At 43.3% G+C, this 17744-nt stretch overlaps 2 non-coding genes across 2 annotated transcripts; both read left to right on the forward strand.

Annotated features, from left to right (window-relative positions):
- The first annotated feature begins 5267 nt into the window (after window positions 1-5267).
- On the forward strand, window positions 5268-5375 carry LOC120972986 (small nucleolar RNA Z188). The gene has a single exon (XR_005767114.1). It is a non-coding gene; the product is annotated as a small nucleolar RNA Z188 (small nucleolar RNA).
- Window positions 5376-6142: 767 nt separating this feature from the next.
- On the forward strand, window positions 6143-6250 carry LOC120972987 (small nucleolar RNA Z188). The gene has a single exon (XR_005767116.1). It is a non-coding gene; the product is annotated as a small nucleolar RNA Z188 (small nucleolar RNA).
- Window positions 6251-17744: the final 11494 nt, after the last annotated feature.

A 17744-nucleotide genomic window follows, 5' to 3' on the forward strand; every position in this document is an offset into this window, starting at 1 on the left:
GATGACAAGCCAAGCAATTGTTTCATACTTTTGATGTCCTCAAACCTTTTCAACTTTCACGCAATACATGAGCGTGAGCCATGGACATAGCACTATATGTGGAATAGAATATGGTGGTTGTGGAGAAGACAAAAAGAAGGAGATAGTCTTACATCAACTAGGCATATCAACAGGCTATGGAGATGCCCATCAATAGATATCAATGTGAGTGAGTAGGGATTGCCATGCAACAGATGCACTAGAGCTATAAATTTATGAAAGCTCAAAAAGAAACTAAGTGGGTGTGCATCCAACTCGCTTGCTCAAGAAGACCTAGGGCAATTTGAGGAAGCCCATCATTGGAATATACAAGCCAAGTTCTATAACGAAAATTTCCCACTAGTATATGAAAGTGACAACATATATAAGAGACTCTCTATCATGAAGATCATGGTGCTACTTTGAAGCACAAGTGTGGAAAAAGGATAGTAGCATTGCCCCTTCTCTCTTTTTCTCTCTTTTTTTGGGCTCTCCCTTTTTTTGCCTCTTTTTCTATATTTTTTTATTTTTTATTTTTCGTCCGGAGTCTCATCCCGACTTGTGGGGGGATCATAGTCTCCATCATTCTTTCCTCACTGGGACAATGCTCTAATAATGATGATCAGCACACTTTTATTTACTTACAACTCAATAATTACAACTCGATACTAGAACAAATATATGACTCTATATGAATGCCTCCGGCGGTGTACCGGGATGTGCAATGACTCAAGAGTGACATGTATAAAAATTATGAACGGTGGCTTTGCCGCAAATACGATGTCAACTACATGAGCATGCAGAACAATATGACAATGATGAAGCATGTTATAATAAACGGAACGGTGGAAAGTTGCATGGCAATATATCTTGGAATAGCTATGGAAATGCCATAATAGGTAGGTATGGTGGCTGTTTTGAGGAAGGTATATCGTGGGTGTATGGTACCGGCGAAAATTGCGCGGTACTAGAGAGGCTAGCAATGGTGGAAGGGTGAGAGTGCGTATAATCCATGGACTCAACATTAGTCATAAAGAACTCACATACTTATTGCAAAAATCTATTAGTCATCGAAACAAAGTACTACGCACATGCTCCTAGGGGGATAGATTGGTAGGAAAAGACCATCGCTCGTCCCCGAACGCCACTCATAAGGAAGATAATCAATAAATAAATCATGCTCCAACTTCGTTACATAACGGTTCACCATACGTGCATGCTACGGGAATCACAAACTTTAACACAAGTATTTCTACAATCCACAATTACTCACTAGCATGACTCTAATATCACCATCTTTATATCTCAAAACAATCATAAGGAATCAAACTTCACATAGTATTCAATGCACTTTATATGAAAGTTTTTATTATATTCCTCTTGGATGCCCATCATATTAGGACTAAATTCATAACCAAAGCAAATTACCACACTGTTTATAGACTCTCAAAATAATATAAGTGAAGCATGAGAGTTCATCAATTTCTTCAAAATAAAACTACCGCCGTGCTCTAAAAAGATATAAGTGAAGCACTAGAGCAAATGACAAACTACTCCAAAGATATAAGTGAAGATCAATGAGTTGTCGAATAATTATGTAACTATGTGAAGACTCTCTAACATTTAAGAATTTTAAATCTTGGGATATTATTCAAACAGCAAGCAAATCCTAATAAAATAAAATGACGCTCCAAGCAAAACACATATCATGTGGTGAATAAAAATATAGCCTCAAGTAAGGTTACCGATGAACGAAGACGAAAGAGGGGATGCCATCCGAGGCATCCCCAGGCTTAGGCTCTTGGTTGTCCTTGAATATTACCTTAGGGTGCCTTGGGCATTCCCAAGCTTAGGCTCTTGCCACTCCTTATTCCGTAGTCCATCAAAACTTTATCCAAAACTTGAAAACTTCACAACACAAAACTCAACAGAAAACTCGTAAGCTCCGTTAGTATAAGAAAACAAATCACCACTTAGGTACTGTTGTGAACTCATTCTAAATTTATATTGGTGTTACATCTACTGTATTCCAACTTCTCCATGTTCATACCCTCCGATACTACTTATAGATTCATCAAAATAAGCAAAGAACACAATGAAAAGAGAATCTGTCAAAAACATAACAATTTGTAGTAATCTGGAAACTTTCCGTACTTCTGTAACTCCAAAAATTCTAAAAACTTAGGACAACCTAGGAAATTTGTATATCAATATTGTGTAAAAAATTCAGATCAAAAGCACGCTTCTGTGATTTTTGAAAATTATTTTACTGGGCGTAAAAGTTTGTGGTTTTCAGCAAGATCAAGTCAACTATCACCATAGACCATTACTTGGCACTTTATTGAAACAAAAGATATAAAACATGATTACTACAGTAGCATAATCATGTGAACACACAAAAACAGTAGGTATAAATATTGGGTTGTCTCCCAACAAGCGCTTTTCTTTAATGCCTTTCTAGCTAGGCATGATGATTTCAATGATGCTCACATAAAAGTAAAGAATTGAAACACAAAGAGAGCATCATGAAGCATATGACTAGCACATTTAAGTCTAACCCACTTACTATGCCTAGGGATTTTGTGAGCAAACAATTGATGGGACCAAGAATCAACTAGCATAGGAAGGCAAAACAAGCATAACTTCAAAACTTTCAACACATAGAGAGAGAACTTGATATTATTGCAACATGTAGAAGCATATGTTCCTCTCTCATAATAATTTTTAGTAGCATCATGAATGAATTCAACAATATAACCATCACATAAAGCATTCTTTTCATGATCTACACGCATAGAAATTTTACTACTCACCACATAAGCAAATTTATTCTCATGAATAGTAGTGGGAGCAAATTCAACAAAATAACTCTCATGTGAGGCATAATCCAATTGAAAATTAAAATCACGATGACAAGTTTCATGGTTATCTTTATTCTTTATAGCATACATGTCATCACAATAATCATCATAGATAGCAACTTTGTTCTCATAATCAATTGGAACCTCTTCCGAAATAGTGGATTCATTACTAAATAAAGTCATGACCTCTCCAAATCCACTTTTATCAATATTATGAAAAGATTCAACACCCTCCAAAATAGTGGGATCATTACCTAGAGTTGACACTCTTCCAAACCCACTTTCATCAATATAATCATCATAAATAGGAGGTATCATCATAATAAATTTGCTCCTCAAAACTTGGGGGGACAAAAAATATCATCTTCATCAAATATAGCATCCCCAAGCTTGTAGCTTTGCATATCATTAGCATCATGGATATTCAAAGAATTCATACTAACAACATTCCAATCGTGCTCATCGTTCAAAGATTTTATGCCAAACATTTCATTGTATTCTTCCTCTAGCAATTGAGCACAATGATCGGAATCCTTATTTTCACGAAAGGCATTAAAAAGATGAAGCAAATGATGCAACCTAAATTCCATTTTTTTGTAGTTTTATTTTATAGACTAAACTAGTGATAAAACAAGAAACTAAAAGATTCGATTGCAAGATCTAAAGATATACCTTCAAGCACTAACCTCCCCGGCAACGGCGCCAGAAAAGAGCTTGATGTCTATTACGCAACCTTCTTCTTGTAGACTCGTGTTGGGCCTCCAAGCGCAGAGTTTTGTAGGATAGTAGCAAATTTCCATCAAGTGGATGACCTAAGGTTTATAAATCCGCGGGAGGCGTAGGATGAAGATGGTCTCTCTCAAACAACCCTGCAACCAAATAACAAAGAGTCTCTTGTGTCCCCAACACACCCAATACAATGGTAAATTGTATAGGTGCACTAGTTTGGCGAAGATATGGTGATACAAGTGTAATATGGATGGTAGATATAGGTTTTTGTAATATGAAAATATAAAAACAGCAAGGTAGCAAGTAACAAAAGTGAGCGAAAATGGTATTGCAATGCTTGGAAACAAGGCCTAGGTTTCATACTTTCACTAGTGCAAGTTCTCTCAACAATGTTAACATAATTAGATCATATGGCAATCCCTCAACGTGCAACAAAGAGTCACTCCAAAGTTTCTATCGAAGAACATAGGACGAAAACGTGCATCAACCCCTATGCATAGATTACCCCAATGTCACATCGGAAATCCGCGAGTTGAGTGCCAAAACAACATCAAGTGAATCAATAGAACATACCATTGTCACCACAGATATCCCATCGCAAGACATACATCAAGTGTTCTCAAATCCAATACTCAATCCAACATAACGGAACCTCGAAGAGCAAGATTCAATTCATCACAAGAAGGTAGAGGGGAGAAACACCATATGATTCAACTATAATAGCAAAGCTCACGATACATCAAGATTGTGCCAAATCAAGAACACGAGAGAGAGAGAGAGAGATCAAACACATAGCTCCTGGTACATACCCTCAGCCCCGAGGTTGAACTACTCCCTCCTTGTGATGGAGAGTGTCGGGATGATGAAGACGGCCACCGGTGATGGTTTCCCCCTCCGGCAGGGTGCCATAATGGGTTTCCAATTGGCTTTTCGTGGCTACAGAGGCTTGCGGTGGTGCAACTCCCGATCTAGATTTATTTCTAGGGGTTTCTATATTTATAGGAATTTTTGGCGTCGGGAACAAGTCAGGGGGGTCCATGAGGTGACGACAAGACAGGGGCGGAGGCCTCGTGGCTCTTCTAGCCCAACTCTTTTGCTTCGGGGGCTTCTTCTGGTCCATAAAAAATCACCGTAATTTTTCAGCTCATTTGGACCCCGTTTGATATTCCTTTTCTGCGAAACTCAAAAACAAGGAAAAAACAGAAACTGGCACTCGGCTCTAGGTTAATAGGTTAGTCCCAAAATCATCTAAATGCATATAAAACATCCAAGATAGATAATATAATAGCATGGAACAATAAAAAATTATAGATACGTTGGAGACATATCACTTCCATCTGCCTCCTTTCTCCACATCTCATCTCCAGCTCCAATCTCTGTTTTGCATCAGGATCAAGGGATCTCTCTCTCTCTCTCTCTCCACCGTCTGGCAGCCTGCTTGTTGATTTCTAAGTTGTTACAGTTTGAACTCCCCGAGTTCATATTCTGCTTTGAGAAGGTCGTGGTTTCATTCCTTTGGCTGGCCGAGCTCCAGATTCGTCTCTAACTATGTCATCCCCGCTTCGTGAGTTTGTTGCTGTGTTTGTTCTTGATTTGTGGGGCATATTCTTTTTTTTGGCTTCGGTTGATGTTATTTTTCTCATGGTTTCAATGATTCTGGCATGCCGATGATGATGCAAAAGCATTGGTGAATTCTGGATGAATACGCTTACCACGACGAGGTGTGCAACTCTGGTGATATCCATAGCGCAATACTCTGAGGCTTGCATGCCGAATGCATGGACCCATCTTCTAAAGTTTTGTTTCTTTTGCTTGAGGCTGGTTTGAGATTGTAGATTGGCATCTTTGGAGTTTAAGTGGTCTCTGGCAGACTTGCAAAATGCTGGTCTTTTTGAAAATGTTCTTTCTGTGTTGCATAGGCGATGATTTCTTGCGCAAAGATTTCACCAACTGAGATTTGTCGTCATGCAGGAAAAAGAATTGGCAGGGAGCTGGTCCCAAATGTAAATTTTCTTACAACACTTGTTGCATAGGGGGGGAGTGCTTGATGACAATAGGAGCTCCCCGCGTGCGTTGCCTCCGCAGCGACGAGACGAACGTTATCCTGACACAAGTGACAATGTTATCCTAGTAATCCTGGCCATCCGTCGCTTCAATGGTCGCTCCGGTAGCCAAGTGTATTTAAGGACCATCCACACCCGTCGCTTCCATCTGCCTCCTTTCTCCACATCTCATCTCTCGCTCCAACCTCTGTTTCACATCAGGATCAAGGGAACTCTCTCTCTCTCTCTATCTCTCCCATCTGGCAGCCTGCTTGTTGATTTCTAAGTTGTTACAGTTTGAACTCCCCGAGTTCATATTCTGCTTTGAGGAGGTCGTGGTTTTATTCCTTTGGCTGGCCGAGCTCCAGATTCGTCTCTAACTATGTCATCCCCGCTTCGTGAGTTTGTTGCTGTGTTCGTTCTTGATTTGTCGGGCATATTCTTTTCTTGGCTTTGGTTGATGTGTTTTTTCTCGTGGTTTCATTGATTTCGGCATGCCGATGATGATGCAAAAGCATCGGTGAATTCTGGATGAATGCGCTTACCACGACGAGGTGTGCGGCTCTGAAGATATCCACTGCGCAATACTCTGAGGCACGCATGCCAGATGCATGGACCCATCTTCTAAAGTTTTGTTTCTTTTGCTCGAGGCTGGTTTGAGACTGTAGATTGGTATCTTTTGAGTTTGAGTGGTCTCTGGAAGACTTGCAAAATGCTGGTGTTTTTGAAAATGTTTTTTTGTGTTGCATAGGCGATGGTCTCTTGCGCAAAGATTTCACCAATTGAGATTTTTCGTCATGCAGGAAAAAGAATTGGCAGGGAGCTGGTCCCAAATGTAAATTTTCTTACAACACTATGTGCATAGGGGGGGAGAGTACTTGATGACATTCAGGGATGAACGTGGACCCATCGAACGAGGACAATCACTGTAGTTCGTCCAAGATGGAGTGCCGGGCTCACGTGGGGCGCGGCAGTGCGATGTGGGGCTCGACCACGGTGGCGCGCGCGAGGCGCTGCAGCAGCAGGGCTACGGTCTCGAGGCCGTGTGGTGGCTGCGTGGGACGGGCGGGGTGCGCCCAGGGTAGTGGCGGGGCTCTGCCAGATCCATTCTGGCCTACTCCAACCGATGTGCATTGGGCAGCGCGACGCATGTTGTGGTAGCGCGGGCCGACCATGTCTCGTGGCTGGCTGTAAGCAAGCGCAGTGGTGCTTGGCGGCGTTGGCTGTTAGACACTGTGCTGGTGCGGCGCCCGGGCTGGCAGTGGTAGGCTGGATCGGGGTGGCGTGGGGGGCTGCTGGCGGCGGTAGGCTGGATCGGGCGGCGTGGGGGGCTGCTACCGACCTGCCGTGATGATTAAGGTGGCGGTCCCCGTGCTCTTCTCGCATCATGGCAACGACATGCATGATCGTTCCTCCTCGATCTGGCCATCGACGCGTTCCGGGACGGCCGCCGGAGATCTTGCTCATGATATCTGGATCGGTTAGATTCTGGTCATGCACTCCCATATCAACCTACGAGGTTCTGAGGTGCCAAGTCGCGACTTTCAGGGTGAAAACCTAAGGTATGACCACCATTGGTTGTGCCTGACGATTGCCTTGTTGAAGGATTTATTTTGAGAGCGCGGGCATTATCAGGGTGAAAAGCTAAGATCTTGGTCGGGCAACACATCGCTTGTGTATTTTTACCTTCTTAGAGGCATTGCTTTTGGAGACCTTTTATATTTTCCGGGTGTTGCATTAGGTGGTGGTAGGTGTGTGGCTGTTGAGAGGAGTCGGTCGCTGCGGCGGGTGAAGGAAATATGCCCTAGAGGCAATAATAAAGTTATTATTTATTTCCTTATTTCATGATAAATGTTTATTATTCATGCTAGAATTGTATTAACCGGAAACATAATACATGTGTGAATACATAGACAAACATAGTGTCACTAGTATGCCTCTACTCGACTAGCTCGTTGATCAAAGATGGTTGAGTTTCCTAGCCATAGACATGAGTTGTCATTTGATTAACGGGATCACATAATTAGGAGAATGATGTGATTGACTTGACCCATTCCGTTAGCTTAGCACTTGATCGTTTAGTATGTTGCTATTGCTTTCTTCATGACTTATACATGTTCCTATGACTATGAGATTATGCAACTCCCGTTTACCGGAGGAACACTTTGTGTGCTACCAAACGTCACAACGTAACTGGGTGATTATAAAGGTGCTCTACAGGTGTCTCTGAAGGTACTTGTCGAGTTGGCGTATTTCGAGATTAGGATTTGTCACTCCGATTGTCGGAGAGGTATCTCTGGGCCCTCTCGGTAATGCACATCACTATAAGCCTTGCAAGCAATGTGACTAATGAGTTAGTTACGGGATGATGCATTACGTAACGAGTAAAGAGACTTGCCGGTAACGAGATTGAACTAGGTATTGAGATACCGACGATCGAATCTCGGGCAAGTAACATACTAATGACAAAGGGAACAACGTATGTTGTTATGCGGTTTGACCGATAAAGATCTTCGTAGAATATGTGGGAGCCAATATGAGCATCCAGGTTCCGCTATTGGTTATTGACCGGAGACGTGTCTCGGTCATGTCTACATAGTTCTCGAACCCGTAGGGTCCGCACGCTTAAAGTTCGGTGACGATCGGTATTATGAGTTTATGTGTTTTGATGTACCGAAGGTAGTTCGGAGTCCCGGATGAGATCGGGGACATGACGAGGAGTCTCGAAATGGTCGAGACGTAAAGATCGATATATTGGACGACTATATTCGGACTTCGGAAAGGTTCCGAGTGATTTGGGTATTTTTCGGAGTACTGGAGAGTTACGGGAATTCGCCGGGGAGTATATGGGCCTTATTGGGCTTTAGGGGAAAGAGAGAGGGGAGGCTGCGCGCCCCCCAAGGCTTAGTCCAAATTGGACTAGGGGGAGGGGCGGCGCCCCCTCCTTCCTTCTCTTCTCTTTTCCCTTTCCTTCTCTACTACTCCTACTACTTGGAAGGGCTCCTAGTTCTACTAGGAAAGGGGGAATCCTACTCCCGGTGGGAGTATGACTCCCCTAGGGCGCGCCATAGAGAGGGCCGGCCCTCCCCCTCCTCCACTCCTTTATATACGGGGAGAGGGGCACCCCTTGGAGACACAACAATTGATCATTGATCTTTTAGCCGTGTGCGGTGCCCCCTTCCACCATAATCCACCTCGGTCATATCTTAGCGGTGCTTAGGCGAAACCCTGCGTTGGTAGCATCATCATCACCGTCATCACGCCGTCGCGCTGATGGAACTCTCCCTCGAAGCTCTTCTTGATCGGAGTTCGTGGGACGTCATCGAGCTGAACGTGTGCTGAACTCGGAGGTGCCGTGCGTTCGGTACTTGGATCGGTCGGATCGTGAAGACGTACGACTACATCAACCGCGTTGTTCTAACGCTTCCGCTTTCGGTCTACGAGGGTACGTGGACAACACTCTCCCCTCTCATTGCTATGCATCACCATGATCTTGCGTGTGCGTAGGATTTTTTTTGAAATTACTACGTTCCCCAACAGCGGGACCTTTCTTTTTATTTTCTCCTCTAGATGTGTACATCCTGGATGTCTTTGTGACATATTGTAGATGCAGAGCCTGCATGTAATTGGTATCTTCACGATATTAATATATTCCTCTTTAAAAAAATCATCACCCAATAATCCTTACAATTACTAAGCTCTCTGGGAATAGAGGCCTAGGAGAGCTTCAAGTTTTTTTAAAGTGGACTCGTTTGTAAAGGTCGGATCTAATCGTGGGCCCCACATGACACTACAGAAAAGGACATTCTACTAAAACACTTTTCAAAACTAATGAAAACATTTAGGAATTGTAATTCTTTGTGAATTTCCAATTCACTAAAAAACTTTTGTTGATTTAGAGAATGCTTGTAAAATTCTAAATTCTTCACGAATATGAAAAGGTATTTATGAATTCTAAAAAATATTCATGAGTTCTATAATTGTTCATGTTTTTCAGAAATGGTCACGAGTTCTATAATTGTATATGTTCAGAAGATTGTTGCGGTCAGGGTGGCAGAACACCACCACATCGTCGATGTAGAGCGAGACGAAAGCAGCGTGGCGAGTCGTTAGGCGTTGTAGACCACCACGCCCTGCTGCCTGGATGATCAGGGAGTTGAGAACAACCACACCAAGGATGAAGAGCATGGGTGATAAGGAGTCTCCCTGGCAACGCCAGCGACATGGCCAATAGCAGCTCATGGAGTTCCATTGATGAACACAAGAGTGGAAGCTGTGGAGAGCAGAATTGAGATCCATTCGCGCGAGCAGCGGCCAAATCCGAGATGGGATAGGGTGTCAGAAGGGATGCCCAAGATACAGAATCAAAGGCGCGTGCAATGTCAAGCTTGAGAAGGAGCCTAGGCATCTTCGGGTTGTGCAGAAGGGGTGCGGTTTGCTGCACAAGTAGAAAATTTTCATGGATGCAATGCCCGGATATGAATGCGCTTTGATTGATCGAAACCCTCGTCTGCATCTTGAGCACAAGCCGGAGGGAGAGCACTTTTGATGTAGGGTAGAACCCTAGGGCCCGATCTTTCACGATTGGAGCGGATCCTATGAAGAACACGAGGGGAAACACGAGGGGAAAATGAGAGAAATCACTCAAACCAACAAGATTTGATTACACATATGCTAGATCCTCGAAATACAAAGAGATCCACGAACAACAAAGGACGATACAAGAGTTAACTAGTTTATCTCCGTGAGGAGGCCATGAGGGGGTCTTCCCATGAGGGGTCTTGAATCCGCTTGGGGGGCCTTCTCCAAAGAGGTCGTGGACTCCAATGGAGAAGTAACCAAGTGGATGAGCAAAGCTCTATCTCTCAAATGAGCTAATCCTTTGCTAACCCTAGAAAGAGGGAGGAGGAGGAGTATATATAGTCTAAGGGGGCGAAAGGGTACATGGGCCTCGGCCCAATACGCTGTGCACAGATAGGCATCGGTCGTCCGGACGCTGTCGGACGTCCGGTGGCTCGTGAGGGTCCGGACATCCGGAAGCGGTCTGACGTCCGATAATTTGGCTCGGGTCAAGCGGTGTCGGATTTCCGGAGATGGTCGGTCGTCCGGAGGCTTCAGACTTATGAGAATTTCCCTTCTATTGGGCGGCACCGGATGTCCGGAGGGGCTCGGTCATCCGGTCGCTGGGGTGTGTCGGACGTCCGGTCCACATCGGTCATCCGGCTGCTGTAGCGTGCGTAGGCTGGGACTTGGCTGGCTGGCTAGCGCTTCCAGGAGTCGGACGCCCGGTCCTGACTGGTCGTCCGGTGGCTGTAGACTTCTGGCAGCTCTTCTTCTTGTTCCTCGTACTTGGTGTCCTCGCCGTCTTGTCCGTTGGGTGTCACTGACCCGTGGCCTTCCTCTAAGCACCCGATCACACATAGGGTCTCCGCTTGAGGTAGAAGCCATGTCGCATATGTAGGAAGTGGTAGTTCAGAGAGGAGTAGGTTCACCTTATCTTTGATAGCCTTTGCTCGAGCCCTTGTCATTGGTCCAAGTGGCGTCATGGGAGGTGTAGGTAGGTCCATCGGGATGACCTTGGGATGCTCTGCATCACCCCCCCCCCCCCGGGAAAGATCCGACCTCAGATCGAAAGCTTCACCACCATGGTACAACGAGAGATCTTTGACATTGAAGACGACGCTCACGTTGTACTTGTCGCGCAGGAGGTTGATCTTGTAAGCATTGTTGTTGTAGCGTGCTAGCACCTTGAAGGGTCCGTTGGCTCGAGGTAGAAGCTTGGATTTGCGTTTGTTGGGGAAGCGGTCCTTGCGAAGGTGTAACCACACAAGATCTCCAATGTTGAATATCATGGGTTGCTTGTTGATGTTGAGCTTGGTCGCAAGTAGTTGTACTTGGCGCTCGATGGTGTGCCTTGTATCTTCATGCATCTTCTTGAGGTAGTTCGCTCGGGCACTCGCGTCCATGTTGGTGCGCTCTTGTAGTGGTAGAGGAAGAATGTCCAATGGGGACAACGGGTTGAAACCATAGACGACCTTGAAAGGGGACTTGCCGGTAGTCAAATGTCTTGCACTGTTGTATGCGTACTTGGCGATGGGTAGGCACTCCTCCCACTGCTTGATGTTCCTATTGATCAACACGCATAGTAGAGTGGTGAGCGTTCGGTTCATCACTTCTGTTTGGCCGTCGGTTTGAGGATGGTATGCCGAAGAGAACAAAAGCTCGATTCCAAGCTTGGCGCATAAGGTCTTCCAAAAGTAGCTCAAGAACTTGACGTCGCGGTCCGAGACAATCGTCTTTGTCACTCCATGTAGGTGCAATATTTCCCTACAGAAAAGGTTTGCAACATGTGAAGCATCGTCTATCTTGTTGCAAGGAATGAAATGAGCCATCTTGGAGAATCGTTCCACTACAACAAACATGGAATCCTTTCCATTTCTAGTTCGAGGCAAACCAAGCACAAAATCCATGCCAATATCCTCCCATGGGTGATATGGAATTGGAAGGGGCATATAAATACCATGAGATTGAGCTTTGGACTTAGCTTTGCGACATGTCGAGCATCACTTGGTGAAGCGTGAAATGTCGCGGAACATCGTGGGCCAAAAATAGTTCTTGGAGAGCGTAGCAAATGTCTTGTCGCGTCCAAAGTGTCCCATTAGTCCTCCTCCATGAGATTCTTGCAAAAGTAACAAACGAAGAGAAGACTCGGGGATGCAAAGTTAGTTAGCTCTCATAAGATAACCATCCTTGATGTAATATCGTTCCCAAGATGTATGCGTCAAACATTGGGCATATGGAATAGCAAAAGTAGGATCATGCGCATACAAGTCTTTTATGTGCTCAAAGCCGATGACATTCAATTCAAGTTTAGTGACAAGCATGCATTTGCGGGAAAGAGCATCCGCCACAACATTTTCCTTACCTTTGATGTATTTGATGATATAAGGAAATGACTCAATGAATTCACTCCACTTAGCATGACGCTTGTTCAACTTAGTTTGACCCTTAACCTTAAGGTATTTAAGCGTTTCATGGTCGGTATGAATGCCAAATTCATGAGGGCGAAGATAATGTTCCCACTCATGCAAAACTCGCACTAAAGCATATAGCTCTTTGTCATAGATGGGATAATTGAGTTGCACTCCGGAAAGTTCCTCACTAAAGTAAGCAATTGGGCGCTTCTCTTGCATTAACACACCTCCTATGCCATTACCGATAGCATCACAATGAACTTCAAAAGTTTTGTCAAAATTGGGCAAAGCAAGCACGGGAGCATGTGACAGCAAATTCTTAAGCTCATTAAATGCGGTGTCTTGGGATAGTCCCCAAACAAAGGGTGCATTTTTCTTACCCAAAGCATGTAAAGGGGATGCAATGGTGCTAAAATCCTTAACAAAGCGACGATAAAATCCGGTTAAGCCAAGAAAACTACACACTTGTTGCAAGTTGTTGGTTGGCGCCAAGTTTTAATAGCATTGATCTTAGATTCATCTACATGAACACCCTTAGAAGACACAACGAAACCCAAGAAAACAAGCTTATCAACACAAAAATGGCATTTGTCCATATTAGCATAAAGGCGCTCTTTCCTAAGGGTTTGCAACACGGTTCTAAGATGGGTGACATGATCTTCAAGAGATTTGCTAAAGACAAGAATATCGTCAAAATAGACCACAACAAATACGCCAATGTAGGGGCGAAGAACAAAATGCATGATGCGCATGAATGTACCGGGTGCTTCGGATAAACCCATTGGCATAACAAGCCATTCATATAAGCCAATTTGGTCTTAAATGCGGTTTTCCATTCATCACCTTCTTGTATGTGTATTTGATAGTAGCCACTTTTAAGTCAATCTTATAGAAAATGTTGGCTCCGCTAAGCTCATCTAGGCGTGGAATGGGGTAACGATAACGCACGGTGATAGCATTGATAGGACGACAATCGGAACACATGCGATATGTACCATCTTTCTTGGGAACAAGGATTACCGTGGCTCAAGCTTTCTCATACATGGCCATTGTCGATGAGTTGTTGTACTTATCGTTGGATCTCCTTGGTTTCCTCGGGGTTGACGCGGTAGGGAGCCTTGTTAGGAAGGGGTGCTCCGGGTATGAGGTCGATGCGGTGTTCGATGCCTCGTAGTGGAGGTAGGTGATGACCCACAAGTATATGGGATCAATTTTAGCTCTTTTCGATAAGTAAGAGTGTCGAACCCAATGAGGAGCAGCAGGAAATGACAAGTGGTTTTCAGCAAGGTAATGTCTGCAAGTGCTGAAATTCTAAGTAGCAGAGTAGTTTGATAGCAAGATAATTTGTAACGAGCAAGTAACGATACTAGTAACAAAAGTGAAGCAAGGCAGCCCAATCCTTTTGAGGCAAAGGACAGGCCAAAACGGTCTCTTATAATAAGCAAAGCGTTCTTGAGGGTACACGGGAATTTCATCTAGTCACTTTCATCATGTTGATTCGATTCGTGTTCGCTACTTTGATAATTTGATATGTGGGTGGACCGGTGCTTAGGTGTTGTTCTTACTTGAACAAACCTCCTACTTATGATTAACCTTCTCGCAAGCATCCGCAACTACGAGAAAAGTATTAAGAATAGATTCTAACCATAGCATTAAACTTTTGGATCCAATTGGTCCCTTACGGAATAGCGCATAAACTTGGGTTTAAGCTTCTGTCACTCTCGCAACCCATCATCTAATAACTAGTCCACAATGCATTCCCTTAGGCCCAAATATGGTGAAGTGTCATGTAGTCGACGTTCACATGACACCACCAAGGGAATCACAACATACATACTATCAAAATATCAAACACACATCAAGTTCACATGATTACTTGCAACATGATTTCTCCTGTGACCTCAAGAACAAAAGTAACTACTCACAAATGATAATCATGCTAAAGATCATAGGGGTATTAAATAGCATATTGGATCTCAACATATAATCTTCCACCAAATAAACCATATAGTAATCAACTACAAGATGTAATCAACACTACTAGTGACCCACAAGCACCAACCTATAGTTCCGGTAACAAGATTGAACACAAGAGATGAACTAGGGTTTGAGATGAGATGGTGCTGTTGAAGATGTTGATGGAGATTGCCCACCCTAAGATAAGAGAGTTGTTGGTGATGATGATGACGATGATGATTTCCCCCTCCGGGAAGGAAGTTCCCCCGGCGGAATCGCTCCGTCGGAGGGCAAAAGTGCTCCTGCCGAAGTTCCGCCTCGAGACGGCAGCACTCCGTCCTAAAAGTCCTCTTCTTATTTTTTAGGTCAAAATGACTTATATACCAGAAGATGGGCACCGGAGGTGGGCCTGGGTGAGCACAACCCACCAGGGCGCGCCTGGGTGCTCACCAGGGTGGCCCCCTCTGGTACTTATTGGCTCTAATATTCTTCATATATTCCTTAAAATTCTCCGTAAAGTTTCAGCTTGTTTGGAGTTGTGCAAAATAGGTAGCCTATTGTAGCTTTTCCAGGTCCATATTTCCAGCTGCCGGAATTCTCCCTCTTTGTGTGTACCTTGCATATTATGATAGAAAAGGCATTACAATACTCCAAAAGGCATTATTATGCATAAAAACATCATAAATAACAGTAGGAAAACATGATGCAAAATGGACGTATCAACTCCCCCAAGCTTAGACCTCGCTTGTCCTCAAGCGAAAACCGAAATCCAAAAACATGTCCACACGCTTAGAGAGAGAGGTGTCGATAAAAACAAAATACGGACATAGAAGCATCATGTTGATTATTATAACAGCAACAAATTTAAACATAGAACTTTTATCATAGAACTTTTATCATAGACTTCTCATGAATAAGTGACAATTCATCACACTATTGAAGTATAAAGCATAAACTCTATTAGAAACCAACAAACTATGTTCTTAGTCAACTTTGCAACTACAATTCATCATATTTTCAGGAAGGGTCATGTATCGGAGCCTTTAGGCAAGTCCACATACTCAACCATCATATAGTCTTCTATGATTGCTAACACTCACCGCATACACATGAGCAAAACGTTTCAACTGGACACATAGAAAGATAGGGGCTTATAGTTTCGCCTCCCAATGTATTCACCTCAAGGGTGATCTCAACAATAATAACTCATGATACCCATTATCAACTGGACATATGTGCCTAGATCTTTCCTCACCACATGATGCTTGCCAAAGGAGAAAATAAAAAGGAATAGAGAGAAAAACTTTGACTCTTTGCATAAAAGTAAATACATTAAGGTAAAAGATAGGCCCTTCGTAGAGGGAAGCAGAGGTTGCCATGCGCTTATTTGTTTGTATGCTCAACCCCTTAGTGCAAAAGAACGTCACGTTATATTGTGATGGCAACCTTTATTATGCAGCCTGTCGCTTTTATTCTTCACCATCACAAGTTCGTACAACGCTCAATTTTCGCTTACACTAAATGATCTCACACTTTTAAAAGCAATTTTTATTGCCTTTTTGCACCGGTGACAACTTACTTGAGGGATCTTGCTCAATCCCTAGGTAGGTATGGTGGACACTTGAAGATAAGATTTGGGTTTAAGGGGTTTTGGATGCACAACTAGTATCTCTACTTAGTGCGGAATTTTTGGCTAGCAAAGATGGGGGGAAAGCACCACATGTTAAAGGATCTATGACAATATAACTTCTATGTGAATATGAACAAACATAAACCATTACGTTGTCTTCCTTGTCCAACGTCAACAATTTTGGCATATAATATTTTGATGGGGGCTCACAATCACATACGATTTCTAGGATAGTGTATTTATATGTGAATCTTCTCTTCCCTTATTAATTCTTTCATGAGTTGCATCATTGACCAATGCTATGTTTGCCAATATCTTAAAATTTCCTACTTATACTTTTCCTTATGTGGTGTCATCACCTACCATAAGATTAGCATATGATATTTTTCATTTATTTCCTTTCTTTTTATTTATACCTTTCTTTTTATTGCAACATGATAGTAAAGAAAGCAAAAACTCAAACTAAACTTTATTATATATCTCGCACACGATTACAAGGATAGATCACTAAGAAAACTCTTGAAAAGAAAGGATCGAACTAAACTATTATTCATCTAAAGCAAAAGATCGAACTAAAATAAGTAAAGACAAAATATAGTGGGGATGATACGATACCGGGGCACCTACCCCAAGCTTGGCGGAAGCCAAGGGGAGTGCCCATAACCGATACTCAATTTTCTTTTGGTGATGAAGAAGGTGGTGGTGTAGTAGAGGAAATCCCGTCCTTCAAGATTAAGAGATTCTCCAATCGTTTCAATGATCCGAAAGGCTTCGATCTCAGTAGGGGTAAGATGAGCATAGTAAGGTTTAAGGATATCTTCTTCTTCCTCCTCGGCCGGCAGTGCTTGGTCGACCACCGGGGCTTGGTCTACGGTAACGTCCTTGCTCGTGTCTCCCTTGACGACCTCTACAGGCTCTTCTCTCCTCAGCTCGATCTTCATCAACCAAGCATCCTCTTCCGCGTTGTTGAAGGAAAAATAGGACATGATGCCTGGCTCAACAGATCTAACCGAAAACAGCAAGAAAAGAACATAGAAGATTTCTCGGTGATACGGTGGTCAATAGGTTCGGGGCGTATATAAAGATTTTTTTTATCTTGGGAGACAAGCAAACTGTAGAAAAACGAAGTCCGGAAGGTACCCGAGGTGGGCACAACCCACCTGGGCACGCCTGGCAAGCCAGGCGCACCCTGGTGTCTTGTGCCTACCAGGGGACGCTTCCTGGTTGTTTCTTATTTTCCTAACTTTTGTTATATTCCAAAACTGACAGAAAATATTTTTGTGGATTTTCGGAGTCCGTTTACTTACCGTATCACGTACCTCCTTATTTTCATGATTCTCAAGTGTTTTGGAAGGACTCTTTTATGTGTTCTTCCGGTGTCAAAGTTTGGATAATATTACTTTCAACATTAATGGGCGTACCTGAGATATAATGTTTTATTCGTTGCCCATTAACAACCTTCGGGTTAGTACCTTCGACATTATTTATTTTGATAGCTCCAGACCGATAAACCTGCTCGATAACATAGAGAGGA

Source organism: Aegilops tauschii, chromosome 1, assembly GCF_002575655.3.
Source record: "Aegilops tauschii subsp. strangulata cultivar AL8/78 chromosome 1, Aet v6.0, whole genome shotgun sequence".
Lineage (NCBI taxonomy): Eukaryota > Viridiplantae > Streptophyta > Magnoliopsida > Poales > Poaceae > Aegilops > Aegilops tauschii.